Source organism: Castor canadensis, chromosome 6 (assembly GCF_047511655.1).
Source record: "Castor canadensis chromosome 6, mCasCan1.hap1v2, whole genome shotgun sequence".
NCBI classification, from domain to species: Eukaryota; Metazoa; Chordata; class Mammalia; order Rodentia; family Castoridae; genus Castor; species Castor canadensis.
The window spans coordinates 8,662,905-8,688,782 of record NC_133391.1 but is presented as its reverse complement, the minus strand read 5'-3'; the positions used below and the strand labels follow the sequence as shown (position 1 = coordinate 8,688,782).

Below are 25,878 nucleotides of genomic sequence, written 5' to 3'. Positions count from 1 at the left end.
CACACTCTTTTCTGCAGCTTGGAACTTTCTCCAAGTTGTGTCCATATTTTAGGACACAAGGCAAGTCTCATCAAATTCAAGAAAATCAAAACAACCTTCTGCATCATATCAGATCACAACAGAATAAAACTAAAACTCAACAATGAAAGAGTCCCCAGGAAATACTCAAACACATGGAAACTGAAAAACATGCTGCTAAAAAACCAATGGGTGATTGAAATCATAACAGAAGAATTCAAAACATTTCTAGAATCCAAAGAAAATGAAATACAACCTACCAGAATCTGTGGGTCAGAGCAAAGGCCATGGTAAAGGGAAAGTTTATAGCTCTATGGGCCTACATTAAAAAAACAGCAACCTCTCAAAGAAAGAATCGAATGCTGCACCTTAAGCTCCTCTGAAAAAAACAAAGCAAATCCAAAACCAGTAGACAGAGAAATTTAACAAAAAGCAGGGCTGAGACTAATGAAATTGAAACCAAACAAACTATACAAAGAAACAATGAAATAGAAAGCTGATTCTTTGACAAGATTAACAAGATCAACAACCCCTTAGCCAACAAGACAAAACAGAGAAAGGAAAACACCAAAATAAACAAAATCAGAGATTAAAATGGGGACAAAACCACAAATGTCAATGAACAAAATCCAGAAAATAATTACAGGTACTTTTAAAATGTATAGTCATGCAAACTGGAAAATCAATACCAAATCCATAAAGTCTTATATGCATGCAACCAATGAAATTGAACCCAGAAGATATTAACCACCTAAACAGTCCTATTGCATGTAATAAAATTGAAATAGTAATAAAGAGTGTATCTATTAATAAGAGCCTAATAATAAGAGCTAAATAAATAAATAAGAGCTAACAGAAGGCGCAAGCCAGAAGGATTGGTTCCCTGTGCTGGCAGTAACTGCTGTACCACACTCCCAGAAGCCTGTGCCAGCAAGCAGGCCCCAGGAGTCCTGCTGACCACAAGCTTTGTTCTTTCATGCTTACATCACCTGCTGTGATACCTGGACAATGGCACCTGGTAATTCAGACCTCAAATTCCGACTGCCCACAGGCTTTGATTGTCCATACCTGCAGCAGCTGCTGAGGTTCGTGATAAACCATGCCAGAAAGCAGTTTCCTAGGCTTACACTACCCAAATGCTTGGTTCCCCCTTGCTTGCAGTGCTGCTGAACTGCCCTCCAGGAGACCACACACACAGCAAGCAGTATCCAGGGTTCCCGCTTACCAAATGCTTGCTTCCGCTGTGCATGTACCAGATGCTGTGGCTCCTGGTAGCCCACACCTACAAGCATGCCCCAGGGCTCTGCTGCCCACAGGCTTAAGTCCCTGTGCCTGCAGCAACAGCCATAGCTCATGTAGTCCACACCAGCAAGCAGGCACCACAGCTCACTCTGTCCACAGGCTTTTTTCTCCCATGACTGTAGCAGCTCCTGTGGCTCCTGGAAGCCAGCATGTGGCAAATGGACACTAGAACTCCTGATGTCCACTGGATTGGGTCCCTCGTGCCTGAAGCTGCTGCCATGACTCCTGGTAGCCTATGCTGTCAAGCAATTTGCAAGCCCCCTGCTGGCTGAAGGCTTAGTTCCTTGGGCCTGCAGCACCTCACATGGCTCCTGGAATCCCTCAACACAACACAAGTAGATCCCTGAGCTTCTGCTGCATTGTGGACACCAGAGGAATGAAGCCTGCAGTTTGCTATCCCACAGGCACCCTCAACTTGCTACAAAGTGCCAGGAGCCTACTAGCACACAGAAAAGTCAAACCCACACTCCACACTATTCTGCTTGTGCTGGGTGGCTTCTCTCCCTACAGAGCACTGAGGCACAATCTAATCACTAAGCTCCCCCATAGGTGAGGCCCTGCTACCCTGCTATGGAGCAAGAATCCAGCTCTTCCACTGACTGGTAATCTGTTATTCTGTAGGTGCCAGGTGACCTGCCTCCCTATGGCACAAAAAGGCCCATACTTCTCACTGTGCCCAACCATTGGAAAACCACCACTTATCAATTAAAGTCCAAAATGGTAGATTCCCCATGGAAGGGAAGGAAAGCTGTAGCCTACTACTCAGTGAGTGGTACTAGAAAGTCTGCATCCTGAGGTGCACAGAGTCCCAGGGCTCCCACAGTGCCCAATAGCTTGATAGCTCCTGCCTCACTTCAGCAGAGTCCCATCTCTCATTTCCATTAGCTGGAATCACAGCTTCTCCACTGATTGGCAATACACTACACTGCAGGCGCTAGGAGGCTTGCCTCCCACAGTCCACAGAGAACCAGGACTCCACACTGTAACTGGAAGAGAGTCTCCTCACCTCCATCAAAGAGCAGAAACAACAGCAATTTCACTGAGAGGAAAAAAGCTAATCTGCACCACAGTAAGAACAGCACAAGAAGGAGTATTTCCAGCATACTGCTCTCTGAGGAAAACTGCTAGAGCTCTTGGAAAAAAATCCTCAAAAACCAACTCCAGGGGCACCATGGAATAGGACCATAACCTAAAACAACTTGAGATGCAAAATTCTCAACCCAGAATGGAAACCCAAGAAAACCCTCTATCTCAATGGCCAACTCCACCACTAAGGATGTAAACACCTGCATAGGGGACAGATATCAAATAATGAATTCCAAAAATATATAAAAATGATTAATGGCCTCAAAAAAGAAACACAAAAGTTTATTATTTGACATCAAAGAGGATGTGAATATACAAATGAGCTCAAAGATAACAGAAACAAACAGGTGAATGAAATTGAGAAGACTTTCCAGGATATGAAAGAGGAAATCAATAAAGATAAGGAAAACCTGAAAAATAATTCAAAATAAACAAATCAAAATTCCAAATAACAATCTCAACCGAAAGCTTGACAAACATAATGGAACAAATTGAAAAGACAGTTTCAGGAACAGAAGACAAAGTTCTGGAATTAGACCCACAGAAAAAGATGAAAGATGAAGATGAGTGTTAGAAGGCTAAAAATATAAATGGAACATGAAATATATCTGGGATATCATGAAAAGACATATTCTATGAATCATTCTATGTTGAAGTAGGAGAGCAGTTACAAACTAAAGGCATCAACAACCTGTTCCATAGAGTAATAGCTGAAACATTCCCTGACCTCGAGAAAGAGAGGACCACCAAGACGCAAAAAGCCTACAAAACACCAAACCATCAGAAACAAAAAGAAACACCCCCAGACACATCATAATCAAAACACTCAGCACATAGAACAAAAAAGAATTCTGAAAGCTCCCAAAGAAAAAAGACAAGTCACATGTAGGGATAAACCCATTTGAATAACAGCAGATTTCTCAACTCAAACTCTAAATACAGGAAGGTCATTGGAAGATATAATTCAGGCCCTGAAAAAAACCAACTGTCAAACTAGAATAATCTACCCACTAAAACTATCCGTACTAATTGAAGTAGAATTTAAAACCTTCACAACAAGGAAACACTAAAGGACTTTGCAGTCACCAAACCAGCACTACAGATGATACTTAAAGGACTTTTACATAGAGAAGAAGAAACTAGAGTGTGACAAGAAAACTCAAGAAAGCATAAACCCTTTAGGGCAAGCAGACTAACAAACAAGGAATAGGTGAAACTTAACAACAGGGGAATAAAAATAGCTGGAAACAACAGGCACCTCTCAATATTAACACTGAATGTAAATGGCCTGAATGCCTCCATCAAAATACATAGAATAGCAAACTGGGTTAAAAAATGCAAGACCCAACCACAAGGTTGCTTACAAGAAATTCATCTCACTGAAAAAATAAACAGTGGCTTACAGTCAAAGGGAGGAAAAAGTTTTCCAAGCAAATGGACCCCATAAACAGGCAGGAGTAGCCATACTCATATCTGAGAAACTAGACTGACTAAAATCAACCAGAAGAGACAATGTAGGTCACTTCATTTTAAATAAAGGAACAATTTATCAAGAGGATGTATCAATCCTTAACATATATGTACCAAACACAAGGGCACCCATCTACATTAAAAAACCTTTAATGGCCCTAATAGCACGGATAGACACTCACAATGTGATAGAGGGAGACTTGAATACTCCACTATTACCCATGGATAGGTCATCCAGACAAAAGCTTAGCAAAGAAACTTCATAGATAACTTTAGACCAAATAGACATGGTTGATATCTAGGAGTATTTCACCCAACCACCAGGCAATCCACATTGTTTTCTGCAGCTCATAGAACTTTCTCCAAAATAGATGATATTTTAGGACACAAAGCAAGACTCGACACATTCAAGAAAATCAGAATAACCCCCTGTATTATATCAAATCACAATGAATAGAACTAGATACAACAACAAAAGAAATGCCAGAAAAATTTCTGAACAGCACACTACTGAAAAGCCAATTGTTGACTGAAGTAATAAGGGAAGAAATAAAAGTTTCCTAGATTCCAATGAAAGTGAAAATGCACTCATAATCTGTTGGACACAGAAAAGTTCATGCCACAGAGAAAGCTTATAGCTATACATGCTTACATTTATAAAACACAGAGCTCTCAAATAAAAACCTTAATGATGCACCTTGACCTCCTAGAAAAGTAAGAAAAGAACAAACCCAAAACCAGCAGACAGAGAGGAATAATGAACATCAGGGGTGAGAATCTATGAGATGGAAACCAAACAAACTGTACAAAGAACCAATTAACCAAAATCGGTTCTTTGGAAAGATAAACAAGATCAACAAATGCGTAGCCAACATGAAAAATGGAGGGTGGAAGACAACCAAATTAATAAAATCAGAAGTGAAAAAGGGGACATATCCATAATGCTAATGATATCAGCAGAATCATTGCAAAGTACTTTGAAAACTTCTATTCAATAAACAGGAAAATCTAGATAAAATGGATAAATTGCTAGATGCATATAACCAACAAAAATTGAACCAAGAAGATATTAAACACCTAAATAGTCCTATTACATGCAATGAAATTGAACAGTTATTGATTCTCCCTACAAAGAAGAGCCAAGTGCATGATGCAGGGCGGGTGAGAAAGAGACAAGGGACAGCTGTATCTCCCCAGATGGCTCTGGCAGGAGATGACATATCCAAGCTCATTGATCTCATGCATAGGAGATGTCATGCATGGCCAATAGACATACTTATCTCTGCAGCGGTGGCTATGTCCCCTTCAACCACATTCATGGTGGGCTCACCCTACAACAAAAGCCACATGGTCAACACCATGGATGGACACTGGGCAACACTCCTTCCTCAGAGCTAAGGACAGGCAGGACTGGGCACAGGTGCCAAGAATGGGTGAATTTTGCTGTGTATAAAAAGTGTAACAAAGGCCTGCATAGGAGTCTAGGGTTAGTTTTAGGGACTTAATTCTGCTTCTGGCCTATGGGAACTCAGTGAGTTCCTCTAGGAAATTGCTTAACCAAAATGGCTCCCAGGACTCTATTCTCCTGTCTTTAAAATGGGACCACTAATGCCAGCTTCACAATATAACATCCACTGGGCAGCTCCTACTGTGTGACCTTGAGCAGTTTACTCTACCTCTCTGCTGGTCTGTTTCCTCATCTCTAATATGTGAGTGATACTGGTATTTATCTCATCATTATTGGGAAGATTAAGTAAATGAATCCTATCATGATCTTAGACTAGATCCTGGATCTCAGAGGTGCTGTCAAAATGATTCTTGTTGTTATTCATCACTTCACAGAAGGAGAGGCTGGGAAGTGTAAATGTGTGGTGGATGACTGCCATCTTCATTGTGCAGCACATAGGAGGAGATCCGCAGAGCTCCACTCTCTCTGGTCCCTCCCCTGGATTAAAGCTTGGGCATGAAGTGGTTGTGGTCTCCTCATCCTGGACACCAGAACTAAGACTCATAACCCATGTGTCTGAGAAGGATAATGAAGGCCTCTAAGCCTCTGAACTCTTGGAGGTTCAGAGAAAGGAAAGGACTTTCTGGGTCACACAGCAGGTTAATCTGGAAGACCAGGTTGCACCCCACATTAACCTTGGTCCTCAGGCACATAGCATTATACAAATAACTCCCCTCAAGCAGAACCCTGGCTCCCACCTCCCACTTTGCACCTGCAAACCATCCTGTGGGTGTTGTGAAGATGCAAATTGCATCATGGAATTGCCATGACAACCAACTCCCTCCATATGACAAAAACAAGCACTGGATCTCCAGGTGATGTCCACATCACCTCACTCACAGCTCACTCTCCTGTGATCACTACCTGGTGTGTCCCTGCCTCAGGTCCTTTGCACATTCTCTTCCCTCTACCTGACTGTGAGAGGAAGAAGAAGCCAGGCCTTCCCAGCCAGGTGCAGGATGCCCCCTTTCCAAAGGTGATTCTCAGAGAAGGATGGAGGGTTGAGGGTGATATTTGGTGACCTGGACACAGTGTACTCAATTTTTAAATGTTCCAGTCATTTCAGGAGCTCTTTGTTTCAGATTTCAATTTGATTTCCATCAGTATTTCTATATAATTACTTTAAATTTATCTTTTGTGTTCTGCACTGACTTTTTTAGTATTGTTGGGTCTTTATTTGTGTTGTCTTGTTATTTATTTTTGCATTTGTTCATTCCCTCTTTCACTTCATTAATCATTCTTATAACCATTGGATAAATTCCTTGTCTGTGATTTCTTCCTCTTCACTCTTCTTTGTGCATGTGAAGGGAGGGTAAAAGATGGAAGTTCAGAAGGTGAATATGGTTGATATACTGTCCATACAAAATGAGTATAGAATTTTTATGCTTGCTGAAGCCACCATTCAATGGTGACTAGAGAAAAAATCAGAAAAACAAAGGACATGAACCAATTCAGTTTATAATACATACATATGTGGAGAGTCACAAGGAAAGTCCCTTTGCAAACATAAATTTCATTTTATCTCATTTACAAAATTGAAGGACAAGAGGGTGGAAAATGACCTTGTTGGGAGTTTGGTACTAGTGGGTGGGAGAGGGTTTAGGGAAAGGCATGGGAGAGTGAATAGAGTACAAACAGTATGTACACATGTATGGAAATTGACAAATGAGACTTGTCAATCTATTACCAGAATGTGGGGGACAGGGCTTGGAAAACACAATGATGAAGGATGTGAATTCAGCTATGATAAATTTGACATATTGTAATAACAATTGTAAACAAACAATGTACACCAAACCCAGAACAACAGAAAAATAAAAAATAAAATTAAAAACATTCTCTGTCTCAGATTTCCACTTCAGACTATTCATAGTATTTGTTACTTTGCAGATACGGAGTTTAGGATGAGTCTAGTGGTCTCTTTTTCTTTTTTTTTCATATTTCCTGAGTTTCTGCATTAGAATTTGCACCAGAAGCCAGCCCGTTGTCGGGAAGTTTTCATCACCTGTAGTCTTCAGTTGAACTATTCTCAGAGTTCAGGCATGAGAGCATAGTGGCAAGATTGAGGCTCTATTTCACAACAGTGGTCTATGGCCTGGCTCAGTACCCAAGAGTTTTCCCATGTGCTCAGAACACTGGGCCTGACAGGAGTCAGACTGAGCTAAGCCACCAAGAGTCTCTAGCAAAAGGGTCACTTGTCTGCTATGGACTGCTTTCAGTAGAGAAGTTTCCCCTGTTTGTGTATTTGGAGCCACTGTTAGCCACTGGGAGCTTTACAAACTCTCATGTGAGTAGGATCTTCCTTGCTTCACAAGGTCGCACTTTGTGACGAGGGACGAAGTGTGACTAAACCTATGAGTGCCCACCAAATGAGTAACACAAGTTGACAGAACACTAAGTTGTCTACATGCAGAGGTGTACCTGAGGAGCCAAACCAGCATACTTGCTGGTTTCAGTGCTTCATCCATGTGCAGGAGTTCACTTCCTTGTTAGGATAAGGAAGACATGGAAATCATGTGATTGGGAAATTTGGGGGGTTTTCAGCACACCTAGCAACAAACAATGGATTGAATGGATTTCCATAAAGACTCTATGTACTTTCATTCCCTGCCCAGAAATTCACTTCCATTTTGAGGCCATGGATATCATGTGATTTCAGGGATCTGGGCTTGGGGCTTTCTGTTCCACCAGAAGCAAAATGCAGATCCAGGATGCCCATTCTGAATGACACAGTTAAGTCAGTCAAACAGACTCAGCGAATTGATTCCCCCTGACCCTCACGTTATGGGATTCACATGCTTCCAGAAGTGGAAGAATGTCTAACCACCATGCTTTTTGTTCACAAAGCTCTCTGCTACTTGACCTTCTCTAATGGTTCACACACACCCTCTCACTCTCAATACCTAACATTCATGACCCTCTCCCACCCAAACATCATGTCAGCGATTCCCAAAACTCACTGAGTGTTGATTCCTCCCTGTTTTCACACCCCCACAGTAGCTAAATCTCAATAGGTCCTCGTTCCAGATGGCATATTTCCATAGCCCTCCAAGACAAAGAAGTGACAAATGTATTTCTTTGCAAAGGCTGGCCTTCACCCTGGACAGTCTTAGTCTCACCAAATGTTACACAACGGTTCAGACTTAAAGGAAGTGCAGGTAGAATTTCCAAATCTACCTTGGGGTTCAGAAGTGTACCAATCTGGCTTCCCTTGTGAATGCATCTTCATCTTCCATCCACACCTAAGGTTGTGGGTGCATCGCATGGCTCTGCATTGCTTTTTTCTTCTCCTTTCTCTTTCTGGTTTCCATCTCCCCAGTTTCTTCTTTTCTGATGCCCATTGTTTGTTATTTCTTTCTCTATTTAGTTTAAAGCCTGTCCTTACTTATTTGAGTCTTGTCATTCAGGCAGTGAAAAGAAAACATGGTTCTAGTCTACCATCTTGCCCCACACCTAACGTCTCATTGTTTTGGACAGTTCTTCTAGGAAGTTTTGTGATTATATATGCAATTTTCCTTTTTTAAATTTGTATATGTCTCTATATTGACTCTCAAGGATTGTGTGTATTTACAAGGTACAAAAAAGTGATACATGCATACAATGCTTAATGACCAAATCAGAGTAATCAGTATTTGCATCTTTTCATCATTTCTTTCTTCTTCATAATTGGGTCCTTTGGTCAGACTTTTATTAGTTACCCACACAACCTCATCATTTTATGTTGAACTATAGTCATTGGGAATCACTGTTTAAGCATGACCTGTTAAATTCACGTGCTCTTTTCTTCATTGAGTTGTTGATTCTTTGGAGGTTGTGTTTTTTGGGTTCCCTGTAGATTCTAGGCCTTTATCAGATGAAGTTGGTAAAGATTTTCTCCCATTCTGTGTCCTGTCTCTTTTGCCTAGTGGTGGTTTCTTTTGCTGTGCAGAAGCTCTTTAGTTTGATGCAGTCCCATTTGTTGGTTCTTTCTCTTCGATACTGAGCCTTTTCAGTTGTACTTAGAATGCCATTCCCTATATCTGTATGTTCCAATGTATTTCCTACCACTTTCTGGAGTTCTTCAAAGTTTTAGTCCTTATATTATGGTCTTGGATCCACATTAAGTTGATTTTGGTACAGGTAAAATGATAGGGATGTAGTTTCAGTCTTTTATTTGTGGATATCCAGTTTTTACAGCAACATTTGATGAAGAGGCTGTCTACTACCTAGAGTGTTTTGGTATCCATTGTTGAAGATCGGTAAGCTCTAGATGCATGGGTTTATCTCTGGGTTATCTATTCTAATCCATTGGTCTTCTGTGTGTTTTGTGAGAATACCATGCTGTTTTTAATGTTAATGTTATGTGATGAGGTGTTTTGCATTTCCATATGTTTTTCAGGATTGATTTTTCTATTTCTTTGAAGAATGTCATTGAAATTTGAAACTATTGCCTTGAAGATGTAGATTGTTTTCAGTAGTATGTCATTCTTACAACTTTGATTCTAATCCATGAGCATGTAAGGTCTTTCCTTCTGATGTTGTCTTCAATTTCTCTCTGCAGTGGTTTATAGTTTTCATTTAAAAGTTTTTCTGTTTCTTTTGCTATATTTATTCAAAAGTACTTTATTGTTTTTGAGGCTTTTTTAAATGGGATTTTTGACCTGATTTTTTTTCTTAATGTGTCCATTGTCAGTACATAGAAAGGCTACCGATTTCTGTATGCTAATTTTGCATCCTCCTACCTTGCCAAAAGTGTTTATGATTTCTAACAGTTTTTGGTAGAATTTTGAGGGTCTTTATGGAGAGTATCATGCCATCGGCAAATAAGGATAGCTGGAATTAAACTTCCCTATTTGAATCCATTTTATATCTTGCTTTTGTCTTATTGTTCTGGCTAGGAATTCCAAACATATATTGAATAGGAGTGGAGAAAGTAGGCATCCTGTCTCATTCTTTAATTTAGTAGGAATGGTTTCATTTTTCTCCATTTAATATAATGTCAGCTATAGGTTGTCATATACAGCCCTTATAATGTTGAGAAACATTCCTTCTAGTCCTAGTTTCTGCAGAGGTTTTATCATGAAAAGCTCTTGAATTTTATGAAAGGATTTTTCTATATGTATTGATAGGGTCATGTGGAATTTGACTTGCTTCTGTTTATATGCTTTATTACATCTATAGATTTACATGTGTTGAACAATTCTTGTATCCCTGGAATGAGAGCAATTTTGTCATGATCTGTGATCTTTGTGATGTGTTGCTGAATTCTCTCCACCTGTATTTTGCTAAGAATCTTTGCATCTGTAGTCATTAAAGATATTGGTCTATAATTCCATTTTTTGTCATATATTACAGGGTATCTGAATGAGTGCGATACTAGCTTCCTAGAATGAGTGAGCTAGGGTGATACAGGCGTACATTTTGTAACGACCAAATCAGAGTAATTAGTGTTTGCATCTTCTCATCATTTCTTTGTTCTTCAAAATTGAGTTCTTCAGTTAGTCTTCTAGGAATTACCCCCACACCTAAATGTTGATGTTCAACTGCAGTCATTGGAGAATCATTCTTGACATATCTCTGAAAATGTCATAGCAGACTTTAATTGCTTACACCAGATTCTTATGAATTCATCATGACTGCATCTCTGTACTTAGCCCAGGTCACCATCATGTCTCTCCAGAATATCTCCATCAACATCTTTTGTGAATTTTGTAATAATACTGTTGCATATATCCCTTCCATTCTAAATATGAATGATAAATGACACTTTCTGAAATATAATTGGAATAGATCAATCTCTTGGTAAAAATTTCTGTCATTCCCTATTTCTCTGTGCATACACGTAGCTGTTCCTATGGGCAATTAAGAGAACTTATGTCTCATCCTTCTTTGAAGTCTCATTTCACTTCCAATATACTTCATACTAATTTATCTTCTTTTCATTTTCTATGCACACCAAGATCTTTATCACCACATACATTACAAAGAGTTCAATCAATTGCTTTACTCTTCTCAACTTGTTAGTTCACTGCTATATTTTCTATTCCAGGGAAATTCCCCCATTACACTGATCTTGATCAGAATAGGTAAAATCTTCTATTCTAAGTTAGGGCAAATATTTTCTCTTTCCCTGATATATTGCAATTTGAAATAATAGTGCATATGTATAATTTCTTACTAAATGTGTCTGTCTGATTTTAATTGAGAATCATGACCTGGGACTATATTTGCAAACATATGTTCAGGGACTAAAAGTGTAATTGAGACAAAATGTCACTCTTTGGCTTGTTGTTTGTTGAGCAAATACATGACTAAGTGCATTTTGATTACAAGTAAAATTCAAATGAGCAAGCATAAAATTCTTGCGATTTTATGCAGGATTGTGACTTTCTTCAGAACAACAGAAGATGATTAACTCAGCATAGACAAAAGAAGACATCAATAGTGAAGAAAGTCACAGCTCAGAATGGAAATATACAAGTTGACTTCTGCATCTATCTTGCACTAATGATTTGGAATTACAAACGTCAACCTGATTATTGGTGAATTATTGTGAAACATGTGTCTCTGTTGATGTTTCTGCACATGCAATAAGTATGTGGAGACCTGCCTAAGTAATGCTAGGAATATTAGCGGGTTGACATGGACCTTGGGTGTGTGAAGCTCTCTCTCCTGTGTACTTGAATTGGAGGATGTGATGCCCCATTGTCTTTGGTTAATCCCTGACTGCACTGGGCCCTTTATTACCAATTCACCTTGGTCCTTACATGGCATCCAATGATGTAATTCATTTTCCACATCCCAAATAGCTTCATTGCAAATTATTTTTTGACATATAGTTCAGAACAACTCTAAGAAAGGTTAATTCATCTCTGGGGCCTGAACATCTGTGGGCTTGGATGAAATCATAGAACCTGGGTTGGAAAGGAGGATCCTCAGACTTATTTTCCAAGTCATGTTTATCTCATGGATGCAGGACCTCAGATGCAGAGGCCAGGGCAGAAATTGTTCCAGATTCCTCCAGGGGAGTGGGAGACACTGGGCTGAAAGAAATTGGGAATGAACATTCCAGTTGACATAAACACATATATACAGAGGCACATAGGAAACATATATACCTGCCTGACACTGTAGGCTCAGCCTCCACCCAGAATTGTACATTTCTAGACATGTTCCCCTTGATTTTTATTTTCCTTCTCCTCCAGCTTCCCTTCTATCTCAGTGCATTTAGTAATCCAGACTGCTTTCCCAGCCCTAAACCCAGTATATACAAAGGTGGAGATGTACTGATTGCAGGGTTTTTCCCACTTTATTCTTTTGTTATTGAGGACACAAGCAGTGATCCTGCCCAGCAAGGAATTTCTACAAAGTAAGTTATGGCTTTATGTTACATTTTTGTATTTGATTTCTGGATGAATAGTGCCATAGACCAATGCTGCTAATAACCCCTATGTGGCCCTTCCTTCCCTACCTTCCCAGAAACATCCCAAAGTTATTTTGTGGTTGTGGTGTATTTTTCTTTCAACAGGAGCAAGTATATTCTTTTTTTCTTTTTCTGTTTTCCATAACAAGGCTGAAACCTATGCATTTGCTCCACCATCAGTCGGAGTCCTCCAGTGAGTCCGAGTCAAAGCTAACACTAAGACATAATCATAAGAAACACAGTCCAAGTGAAGGGCATATAGTGTGTATTGAGAGACTAGAACAAAGTTTCATTTCTTGTAGCTCAATAGAGTTATAAGATGTCTTTTCTCACAAATGTATCTAATAATGTCTCTACAGAGAAGTTCTGTACTTGTGCCCATGGTCATGAAAACACTTATAACTGTAGACATCAAGTTACTATTTCAAATAAGATGTGTGTCATGCTGGGATGCTGTGTCAAATCTGGAAATGCAAGCATAGCCAGAAATAAATGATAAGCCCTGTGAGATTTCTCCTCTCCAATTTATTTCTTCTGCACTTGGACACATATCTCTGCTCAGGGTTTGGTATGAACAAATGCCATGTCTGCAGCAGAAGGTCTAATTAATACATTGTTAAGGCAGAATTCCATGGAATTCTAGAAGTGTATTTATAGCCCTATTAGCAGTGAAAATATGATTGGAAGCAGTGATTCCTTGCATCTCTTTTCAAGTGCTGTTTGTTGAGTGTTACATGTGGTATCTGCACTCATTTGGGAGCAGGGATGATCGGGTAGGAATATGAGTTTCTTCCGTGCTCTGGAAGGTATCAGTACACAGCTCTTATTGCATGCCTAGATGTTTGTCTGCTTATCTTTGTTAGTCTCCAAATTTTTCCCAGGCATACTTATTTTTCCCACAATTTTACAAAACATTTGAATATTGTTACTGATGAATTTACCACACATTTGACTCTGGTTCGTGTTGCTTATAGTAGTCCTTTGCTACTTTAAAATTGGAAAAAATCTGTTTTCTAGGAGTCTGGTCTCAATCTTCTAAACTTAGAGAAGAGAAATGTTATGTGTGTTAGTAGTTGAATAGAGTAAGGAATATTTTATTCTTTGAAGGTGTTGCATTGATACATGGACTACTGCAATTGTGTTTTTGCTGTGGGGTAAGGAGGTTGTAGTCAAGTCCAAACTCAACATATTGTCAAATATAACTGTGTAACTTTTAGACTGTAGCTCTTAGCTATTCTAAATGAGGAGAATTTATATCACATTATGGTATGATTTTAAATTCCCTGAGAGCAAACTAAATTAATCTGTACTAAATTCCTTGCACAAATATATGTCTTTTTTACAGATAAGAAAAAAGATTCTTGCCTTCAAATGAATTATTTGGGGGATTCTAAGCAAGTTCGTGATGTATTCTGGGTATGAATTTCCATTCAGATGAAAGTTTGCAGAACATGATCCCTCATTCTGTAGGTTGTCTCTTCTCTATGCGATTGTTTCCTTTGATCTGAAGAAACTTCTCCATTCAATACGATGCTTTTTGTTTAACTTGTTTTGAATTTCTTCGTTCTTAATTTTTTCTGAAATTTGCTGTCTATTCCCTTGCTTGAAAGGTTTCCTTATGTTTTTTTCCTATGGTTTCTTACTTCATGGTGTTAAACTATAGGTTTTTAGTTTTGTGTTTATTTTTGTATTCGGTGAGGGATGGGGGTCCACTTTCAAGCATTTAGTTTTCCCCACAGAACTTATTAAATAAAATGTCAATTTTTCAAGGTATGCTTTTGCCACCTACTTGTGAATCAGTTGATTGGAAATGCATGGGGTAATTCAGGGTGTTTCAATCTTCCATTGGTGTGTGTGTCTGCAATTATGCAAATAACCTTTTGGTTTTTTGAGGTTTTTGCCCTACTATGGTTTGAATTCAGGGCCTACAGTTTCAGTGACTCCGCCAGCCCTTTAATTTGTGTGATGTGTTTTTTCAAGATAGGGTCTCAGGAACTGTTTATCAGGGCTGGATTCAAACTGAGTGCTAATAATTTCTGTCTCCTTAGTAGCTAGGATCACAGGCTTGAGCCACTGCTGCCTGGCTGTCAATTTGTTTTATCCCAATAATTTTACATGACTGCATAGATTCAGGTAGTATATTCTCAGCGTTCATCTTTTGTTCACGATTGCTTGGGCTGCCAGAGAATTCAGTGAACTTTGTGAACTTTTTGTGATTGTTTTGCTACTACTTTGAATAACATTATAGTTTCCATTTTTATATATTTTCTTGACATAATTGTGTAACTGATGCATAAAAAGTAAATTATACATTTAATGGGTACCATGTTATATATTTCAGTAAATACAAATATTTCATACAATTTTTATTAGATTAAACATTACTTATCTTGAAAAAAATTCCAACACTTCTTTACGATGAAACTTACAAAAAGGAAGCTTTGTACAGGCTGGGGGTTCAGGGTGTCAGAATTTAGATTCTTCTTGGTCGAATACTTTTAGATAATAGCAAATTAACATAAAAATTATACAAACATAGAAATAAACAAAAAATGAGAGACTGGATACTCATAAGAAATATAGGGGTAAAATACAATAAATATACATATAAATGTATCAGAATGTCATAAGGAAAACCCTTCTTTATATATATATATATATGAATATGCATAAGTATATTTATATGTGTGGATACACAATACACAATAAATACAGTGTGTATATGTATATATATATTTCCATGTGAAAATTTCCCCATGTTATTTCTTATATAATGTCAGTGTTGATACATTCTGTCATATTTGTTTCCCTAGGGAAATCCTTATTCTTCCTTCATTGCAAATGGAGAGCTCTTTGTCTTACAGGTTTTTGTTTTTGCTGCTGTTCTTATGTTCTTATTGTTGTTGTTGTTGTTGTTGTTCTTCTTCTTCTTCTTCTTCTTCTTCTTCTTCTTCTTCTTCTTCTTCTTCTTCTTCTTCTTCTTCTCCTTCTACTTCTTCTTCTTCATCTTCTTCTTCTTCAATGTTGTGAAACTCAACTAACACTGCTGCTTCTATGTTTGTGCTGAAAACCCATCTCAGGGCAGCAGAGTTAAACTTACATTTATTTGTTAGTATTCTTTTCAAGGCTTGAGAATGTTCTCTTTATCTTTCACCTGTGAGAGCTTCATTATACTATGGCTTCAGGCAGACTTGGTTTTGCTTACTTGTGAATGGTTAATTTTGATCCTCCTGTACTTAGATATTTGTATCTTTCTCTATGTTGGGGAGTTTTAACATTATAATTTATTTGAATAATCTTCCTACATTTTTGGGATTCTCAACTGGTTCTTGAATTGCAATAGTGCAAATATTTGGTCTTTTATACTTTTTCAAAGAAGCGATAAGCCTTCGTCAACTTCTTCATTATTGTTCTCCTTCAACTGTATTTTAAATAGCATGTCTCTAAGAACATTCATCTTTCTTTTGTTAATCTACCTTTCTATTGTTCTCTTCTGTCACATTTTTTGATTTTGCTGAATGTATTTATCAGCTCAAGAAATTCTGTTTAATATTTTGTTATTCTCTCTTTGTTTTTATTAAGTTTTTCAGTAGAGTAATGAAATATTTCTCTTTGTTTTATTCCAGTTCATGTATTTCTTTCCTTAAAATGGCTCATTTAATTATCTGACTTTTCTCCCCTACCAAATAGTTCCTGATTATATACTGTTGTCTCATCTGGAGAATGAGGTGAGCTCATAGTTTCCTGAAAGGTTCAGGACGCTTTCTGACACGGGGTATCATTTGGGCTTTCAAGTATCACGTATTTATTTACTTCAGTCTGCCTTCCTTTTCTGGCTTCATTTGGGCCTGTGTTTCCAGAAATTCTAGGAATTTTGTATTTTTTGTCTGAGCCTGTTGTCATTTACACTATTTCTCTGGAAAGTTTTGCAGGGAATGATTTGGTGATATATTATTATTGTATCATTAATGGACACAAAGTAAAATCCAATTTGTCACACATAATCTGTTCCTGTATTGAAAATGAAAACCTCAACAATGGAGTGCATAGAGAAGTACTATAAACTTATGAACCTCTCCCTGGGGATAGGGTAGGCCCAGATACCTCATCCACAGTTACTAGTCTAAGGTTGTAAACTGTGTGATGATGCCTGTTTCTGAAACTAATCACTGTGGTTTGACCGGTTCCAAGTTTTGCTGTCATTCCTGTGGCCACCAAAGTGATCAGGCTGTGTCACATAAAAATCCTTTACTCACCAAGACTAACACAATCCTGCATTAAAACAAGGCCTACTCTTCTCTTCACTTCCTATTGCTGATGGTGACTTAGACCAAAAACTGCTGCCACCAGCCACAGATGATGTGAAAGGGAGTAGTAAATGTGCAAGATCTGGGCACTACATTTGTTCCAAATGCAGTACAGGTATTCTAGAAGCTCTGCACTGAAGGGCTGTGTGATTTATATCACCCCAGTGTTTGAAATCAACACACTAAGAATGAGTTCAAGAATCAAAATTATAATCTTACTATGTGGACTTACCCACTATAAACATTGTCTCACACCACATTATGGAGACTGAGTTTGGAGTAGTGGTTGTAAAGAAGACCACTGGCCACCTGGGCTGATGTTTATGGATATGTTCATGTCTCAAGATCACAAGGATCTAAAATAGTGGTTAGGCAAGCAAAAACAAAATTTGTATTCCCAGGGAGTAAGTGAATGTTAAGAAATTGAGATTCCTTATAATCACATAACAGATTGGGTCAATATAACAACAAATATACACTTTCACACATGTGGCATAAGAAAAATAAAGCATAAGTTACCACAAATTTGCACTGAGATAGCAAAGCATCTCCCCTTCCTTATCCCTCACTCTCCCTTCCCTCTCCCTCTCCATCTTTTCAGATCCTCTCAGACATGAGAGAAGAGATGGACAAGCACAGAATCTGTGTAGCTTTTGTGGAAATGATCCCAGTCTCCACAGTGTCCTTTTTCCCAAAAATCTGGTCAAAATTTGACCAGATTATAAAATCATCAGCAAATGTGATTATCCTTTATGGTGACAGTGATTTCTGGAAGTTTTAATAAACACTTTGTGGGAAACTATAATGACAGGCAATGTCTGGATCCTGAGTTCTCAATGGGATGGAATAAGAAGTAATAGACATCTCATTTTAGACTCATTGCATGGACAACTCATTTTTTCACACCACCATGGAGATATTTCTGGTTTCAGAAATTTCATCCAGTCAGCTAACCCTTCCAAATATCCAGAAGACTTTTACCTGGCTAGTCTATTTTTAATGTTTTTAAATTTCTCGTTTTCTGAATCTCAGTGTGGAATTTCTAAGAACTGTCCACACAATGCCTCCTTGGACTGGTTGCCTGGGAATCTTTTTGAAACAGCCATGAGTGAAAAGAGTTACCATATTTACAATGCTGTGTATGCTGTGGCCCACACCCTTCATGAGATGCTACTTCATCAAATCCAAATGCAAACAGTGGGAAAAGGAAAGTGGATGGAGTTTTCCCCTTCTCAGGTAATGGCTTTTTCAATGGGAGGTACATGACATCTGATTTCAGACAAGCTAAGTAGTTTGTGGTACATTTCAGACAGCACAGTAGAAAACATACATTTTTCACTTCCAGGAGATAACTAGACCTGGGAAGATGTGTACTTGAGTACCAGGGTGCCATGTGTCAAAAAGAAATGTGTTTTAGTTCCATATCAATGCTTTCTGTTTTAAATGGCTTCAACAACCTACATGGAAAATGTTTTCAATATGATAAAGCCAGCATCTCACAAACACTTTCTTAAATAACAAGAAAGAGAATGAGATCGTCAAGTACCTAAGACCTACTAGAGGCTGTTGTGGGTACTTTATATCATTGATTTGATTTATTTCCAGTTTAGGGGTTATTGAACCCATTTGATATTTGAATCTCTAGAGTCATTCATAAAATACATACAACTAGGTTTTCTCATGAAGTTAAAAATGATCGAATTCCCCAGATTCACTCATTATAGTTAAGTGTGACATTGGTGCTTTGTGTTGAAACTGTAATTTTGATCCTCTGATGTGTGTCCAGCATTTGATATCATGATATTTTAGTTCTCTAGCTTTTCCTTTGTACTACATCATTGCTGTAATGCGTTACAAAGACAATTCAGAACTTTGCTCTGTTCAGATTTTCTGTCTTAACCATAAAATCCACTTCACCTTAGGATGATGCATCTCTTTTAGCTGCACCCCTTTCTGAAGAGCATGCAGTTTAACAACCCTGCTGGAGACCAAGAAATTTTGGATGAGAAAAAGAAATTGGAGGCAGAATATGACATTCTCAACTTTTGGAATTTTCCAGAAGGTCTTAGACATAAGGTGAAAGTAGGAAAGTTTTCCCCATATTGTCTACATGGTCAACAATTATCTCTACGTGAGGATCTGATAGAGTGGAATTCAGGAACTTTAGAGGCGGGTTGGATCAAATCATAAAGCTTTGAATTTCACACATCAGTAAGCAATACTAGTTCAGATTTAATATTCCTGATGTTGATTCATGATCCAAGAATGTTCATTTAATAACTTCCAATTTAGATATTTTTCTTATTCATTCAATCATGGGTGAGAAAGGAACCATTTATTTACCAACATGTTTCTGTGTTCATATTTTGCATTCCTAAAATACTCACAATATCTGAGTTACTTGGCTGTCACTCACTGTGACAAAATGAATGAGAAAATCAACTAGGGATAAAGGGTTTATTCAGATAACAGTTGTGAAAGTCTCCACCTTGAACTTGGCCTGGTCCTTTAAGGTCTATGGCATGGCAGAGCATTATGGTTGGAGCAGGTAGCATAGCAAACACACCTCATTAGTACCTTACAAATAAATGTTTTGATTCAGTTCAAATGTACTCTAAACTAGAACATGCATGTGTTGAAAATTACAATGATTTGCAGGATGTTGAGACTTCTTCACCCAGTTAAAAAGTGTTATTGATCACCTCTATTTTCTGTAAATTATTAATTACCTATGTCATAATAAAAGGGAACATAATTCTAAATAAACATGGGATGGTTGTGAATAAAACATGATATAATTTATAGAGGTTTTATTTGTGAGCTAGGAATAACTTTAGTATTTTTTGAGAGTTAGAAAATGGTGTCATGAATATGCCAGATAAGTCAAGGAAGTTAAAGTGACATTGTTTCTGAAACCATAACAAAAACGGGAAGTGTTTGATTGGAATTATTTGCACTGTAGAATTCATTTTTATGTAAAGCAACAAAAGCGGAAAAGTTTGCACATTGTGCTGAAGGGGAGGGGTGTCACCTGAACCTTGACTAATGTTAACTGTACACCTCACCAGACATGGATCAGTGTGTGAAGTGTCCAGATCATCAATATGCCAATCAAGACAAAAACCACTGCCTCCAAAAATCTGTGTCCTTTCTGGGTTATGAAGATCCCTTGGGTTTGGCTCTGGCCTGCATGGCTGTGATCTTCTCGGTACTCACAGCTGCTGTTCTTGGAGTCTTCATGAAACACCGAGACACTCCCATTGTCAAGGCCAATAACAGGGCTCTCACCTACATCCTGCTCATCTTCCTCACCTTCTGTTTTCTCTGTTCCTTGCTCTTCATTGGCCATCCTACCATGGCCACCTGCATCCTCCAGCAGACCACATTTGGAATTGTGTTCACAGTGGTTGCTTCCACTGTCATGGCCAAAACTCTCCCTGCGATTCTGGCATTCAATGTCACCTCTCCAGGGAAAAGGATGAGGTGGCTGTTGGTATCAAGGACACCTAACTACCTTATTCCCATCTGCACACTGATCCAACAGACTCCCTGTGGAATCTGGCTTGGAACCTCTCCACCCTTCATTGACACAGACACAAACTTGGAACACGGCCACATCATCATCGTGTGTAACAAGGTATCAGTTGTGGCCTTTTACTGCATCCTTGGATACCTAATTTTCCTGGGTTTCAGGAGCTTCACTGTGGCTTTCCTAGCAAGGAACCTTCCTGACGCATTCAATGAAGCCAAGTTCCTGACGCTGGGCATACTGGTGTTCTGTAGTGTCTGGATCACCTTCCTCCCTGTCTACCACAGCACCAAGGGAAGGGTCATGGTGGCCGTGGAAGTCTTCTCTATCTTGGCCTCCAGTGCAGGGATCTTAGGCTTCATCTTTGGTCCCAGGTGCTACATTATTTTGTTAAGGCCAGAGAGGAACACTCTACATGGCTTCAGGAATAAAACTCATTCTATGTACAATGATGCTTCTGAAGGTTAAATTCATGTGTATAATAAACAAAAATCAAAAATAAAACTAAACCATTCTAGCAGTTAGATATGAGATTAAAACTTGTGGTTTACTTCAGTGTACTGAAAACTCATGCTACTTCTTCTATCAGGATTAGAATTTCTATACGTTGTATTTCTCATTTTCAACATTTGATTGCATTGTGATTTAGTTATTCACTTTGTCTCAATGATTCTGCAATCAACTCTGCAAATATTACTGGCTTATACTTCTAATCTCCACAATGCTGTTTTTTGCCTTTTTGGCATTTATACTTACTTTCCTCACTTTTCAGATTATATGAAATTCAGTGTCTCTCTGTTTTAGATTCTTTTGATATATTTCATTGATTTTTTGGCAATAGTGAAAAGTTCCAGACAATTCCTCTACCATGTGAGCAAAACCACCATCCCTCTTTGCATTTGTTATTTTTGAGATAGAGTATTTCTTTTTCCTTGGGCTGGCCTGGTCCTCCACCCTCCTATTTAGTGTGTCTCTGTGTAGTGAGGAAACAAGCACCCTCTACCTCTAAAGGAAAATGCTTCAGGTTCCAATGAAAGTGGCAACTTCAGCATTGTTCCATAATGACACAGTGCCTCATTCAATAAATTGATGTTAGCTTGATATAGCATATCAATTAGTTCTGTGAATTCAGCATTGAGGCATATAACTGGGCAAAAAGAAATATGATCTTCTAAAGGGGAAATACAGTAAAGACCCCTGGTTTGGAAGGTTAGCTCAACTGGAAATTGGTCACTGAGAGCCCCGAGTTCCTATAATCTTCTAGGGATACTGGAGCAGTGGCAATGATTCTTCTTTATTAAGGTTTGCTATTTTCTCATGGGTGGTGTTTGTCATGCTTCTGCAGCTAAGCTTTCTTTCTCACTGTAGAGTTGGGGGCTGGACCCAGTGTTTTGAGCACTGTAGTTGAATATGATTCATGAGCTACAACCCCCAGTACAGTGATGACAAAACACACCCCAATACATTCATGTCTAGTCTCCCTAAATTTGTGAATACCTCAAGTGAAAGTACACAGAAGACTAGTTTGCTCCAGCTAAAAACTTGGCTTCAGGTGTCAAAGGCAGTACTCTTGACAACAATTGTCACTTGGGGCATGTGTCAATCACATTCTCCAGATATGGAGCCACAAGCATGTGCATTCAAACACACACACACACACACACACACACACACACACAACACACACACACACACAGAGAATGAATAGTTATGGAGGTAAAGAAGTCCCAAGTGTACCTACCTTCAACAACTTAGAAACTTAGGTGAGCACATGGTATAAAATCCAGTCCAAAAACTCACTGAAGAGCAAAAACCAAGAGTTGACAAGTCTTTTCAAGGCAATAGCAGGATAAAGACAATGTTGTAACTAATACAGTCAGGCAAGAACTGCATGTTACTTGGTGGTTTAGTTCTACTCAGGCCTTGAACTGCTTAGACAAAGCACACTCCTATTAAAAGGGCCAAGTGCTTTTCTCATGTAGTACTTTGAAATATTCACATCACTCAGAAACAGCCACACTTAGAATAGTGCTTGATCAACTATCTGAGTACTCAATGGCCCATGCACATGTCACATAAAATTAACCATCCATCATGAAGCACTTTGTTGTGTTTGTCTTTGAATAAAAATTCTTGCCAACCTAAGATTGCTGAAGAACTGGAGGCAGGTGTTGAGATCACCTTTCACCAATGAGGACGTGCAGTGTCACTGGCTCATTTCATGAAATCATCAACTAGAGGGATACATGTGCTCTTATATCTCTTTTAGAACACACTGGCCCATTCATTAGATTCACTAACCACTGCCTGAAAAAGTGTTTAATTTGCTCTCTAAACTGCACCAGTTTTAGTTAATTAATTGCAAAATGAATTTTGTAGGTGTCATAAGTCTTTATCAACAACATTAGTTAAATAAATCCTGCTGGAGTAACATTAATTAAAAATCTGATGAAATTCTTATATAATCCATAAAGCAGCTCTGAGAGAAAGGTGAATCAGAAACCTATGGCATGCTTGGATTGCTGATGCAGGCTGGGCCAGTGAGGAGGGGCCACTGTCTGAACCTACATCAGTCTTGAATGCCATTGTCTCTCCTCCCCCACATTCCACCTCAGTCACTGCCTGTCAGGGGTGGGAATTTGAAGTCTCCTTGCCACGGTCCTGTCCCACACATGTCACCACTTCACTGCAGTGTCTATTACTCTACATCTGGCCACACTGGGCACAGGATGTGGACATGAGTATACAAAGAGACATTCACAGCTAAGCAGGGGAGACAGAGCTAGGAGAGTGCCTTTTGGGTCCAAGGCTGGGCTGGGGACACTGACAGTCCCTTCATAGCACCTGGCTGCTGTACAGGGCTAATCAGGTTGTACCATCTTCTTGTGGACTTCTACCAACTTCTTGTGGACTTCTACCAAGCCCAGGAAGCCCAGGAATGGGAGCTCAGGATGTCTACGGTAGTGAGAGTTCTCGCTAGCCCAGACAGAAACCTGCAGGGGACTATGGAACTCCTTGTGGATTGGGGTGTCCCTCAGGACCCTTTTCATGAGGGTTTGTGTGGACAAGAGCAGCTTCAAACAAAGGGGAAAAAAGCACAAGGGCCCAGCTGTGTGATATCACAGGCAGACTCCAGGGAAATTTGCCCATGTCCACAGTCTCATCTTGTAGAAGGAGCTTAAAAGTGTGGGTCTGGCATCTACACAGCACACACATCCAGAAAGTCTGTTTCTAATCTGTGGCCTTGAGAAAGTTGCTTGATGTCACTGTGCCTCTGTTTCCTCACCTCTAATATGTAAGTGATAATAATACCTATCTCATCGTTATGAGGCAGGTCAAATAGAATAATTCTACTATGAGCTTTGGCTACAGACTGGCTCGCATGGTGCTGTCAAAATGTTTCCTATGGTTATTCATCACTGCCAGTAGCAGGAGAGGCTGTGAAGCTTAAATGCATGATGGATGAAGGCCACCTGCATTATGTCAGCACATAAAGGTGCTAACAAAGCTCCAATCCTATGCACCCCTATCCTGAAGTAAGGCTTTGGCACAATGGGAGTGTGGCCACCTCATCATGGACACTAGAACCAAGGCTCATGACCCTTGCTTCTGAGAAAATCCATGGAAAACAACTGTCTAGGCTGCTGAGCTCTGGGCATTTCAGTGAAGGGAAGGGGCTTTCTGGGTGACACAGCAGGTTAATCTGTGACAGGAGGTATCACCTTACATTAACCATGAGCCCCAAGCCACATAGCAGTAATACAAATCCCTGTTGTCCAAATGGATCCTGGCACCCCACACACACCCACCTTCCACATGTCAGCCAGCCATTGGGGTATTCTAAATATGCAAATGGTTTCATGGAGTTGCCCAACATTCCCTCCATGTTACAAAAAAGTAACTGCAGCCCCCAGATAAGGCCCAGTCCACATCACGCTATTTAAACCTCACTCACCTGTGCTCACTCCAGCTGTGCCCCTGCATCAGGTCATTTGCACTCTCTATTACTTATCTGAACTGATGAGAGAAAGAACAAATCCAGGACTTCCCAGTCAGGCTCAGGATGCCCCCTCTCCACAGATGATTCTTAGAGAAAAATCCAAGGCCAAGGGGTACATTAGGTGACCCATATATTGGTGGAACTGAAATTTCAAGTGTTCCATTCCTACTTTTTTTCCTTTACCTTCAGCTAACGCTTCTAATGCATCTAAATTTCTTCAATCCCTCACATTCTGTAATCAACATTATTCATTGAAGGGGAGAAACTTTAAATTGAATTTCTTAGTTGATTTGTTGTATTTGTGTTTCCAGAATTTCAATTTGATTTCTGACAGGATGGCTATAACCATTGAACCTTTACAATTCAAGCACTGCATTGACTTCCTTATTTCATTTGGGTCTTTATTTGTGTTCTCTTGTCATTCAGTCATGTATTCATTCTTTCCTTCTTTAACTTTTTTTTTAAAAAATCACTCTTATAACCATTTTAAAAAAACCTTTTGTCTAAGATATCTCCTTCATTATTGTTAGTGTTTCTTTGGACATACTGAGTTTAGGATGAGTCATGTAGCCTTATTTGTTTTATATACTTGGGTTTCTGCATTAAGTTTTGTACATAGAAGCCATGCTATTTCTGGGAAATTTATAACACCTGTAGTCTTCATGGAAGTATTCTCGATGTTTACACAGGACAACATAGTGGTAAGATTGAGACTCATTTTCTCAACATTTGTAGCCATGAATTTGCCCATCTGCTCAGAACATTGAGCCTGACAGTACTCACATTGAGCTAAACCACTTAGAATGTCTAATAAAATGGTTACCTGACTTCTTCTAGACTGCTTTCACTATAGAAGCTCTCTCTCTTTGGAGTCACTGTTAGCCAGAAGGAGCTTAACCACCTGTCAGTTGAGTAAGATTTTACTTGCTTCACAATGCCCACAACTTGTGTCTGGGAATAGCAAGGGTTTATGCTGATCAGTGGCCCCAAATACATTATAGACAGGGATAGTACACCGAATTACATACATGCAGAGATTATCTTAGGAACCAGGAAATCTACTTGCTGGTTTCAGTGCTTCCATCCATGTCCAAGAATTCACCTTTTTCTTGGGGTGAGTCTATGTACATAATGTGATTTGCAAAAGTGCAGGGCATTCAGCACTAGTGACCAACAAACTGTATGGTGAGGATTTCCATAGAAAGCATATATAATTCATGCCCTGCTCAGAAATTCACTTCCCTTCCACAGGTGGTA

The 25,878-nt window shown here is 39.1% G+C and overlaps 1 pseudogene; it reads left to right on the top strand.

The window, feature by feature from the left end:
* Window positions 1-1,026: 1,026 nt before the first annotated feature.
* Window positions 1,027-21,089, top strand: LOC109677101 (vomeronasal type-2 receptor 116-like; annotated as a pseudogene).
* The last annotated feature ends 4,789 nt before the right edge of the window (window positions 21,090-25,878 follow it).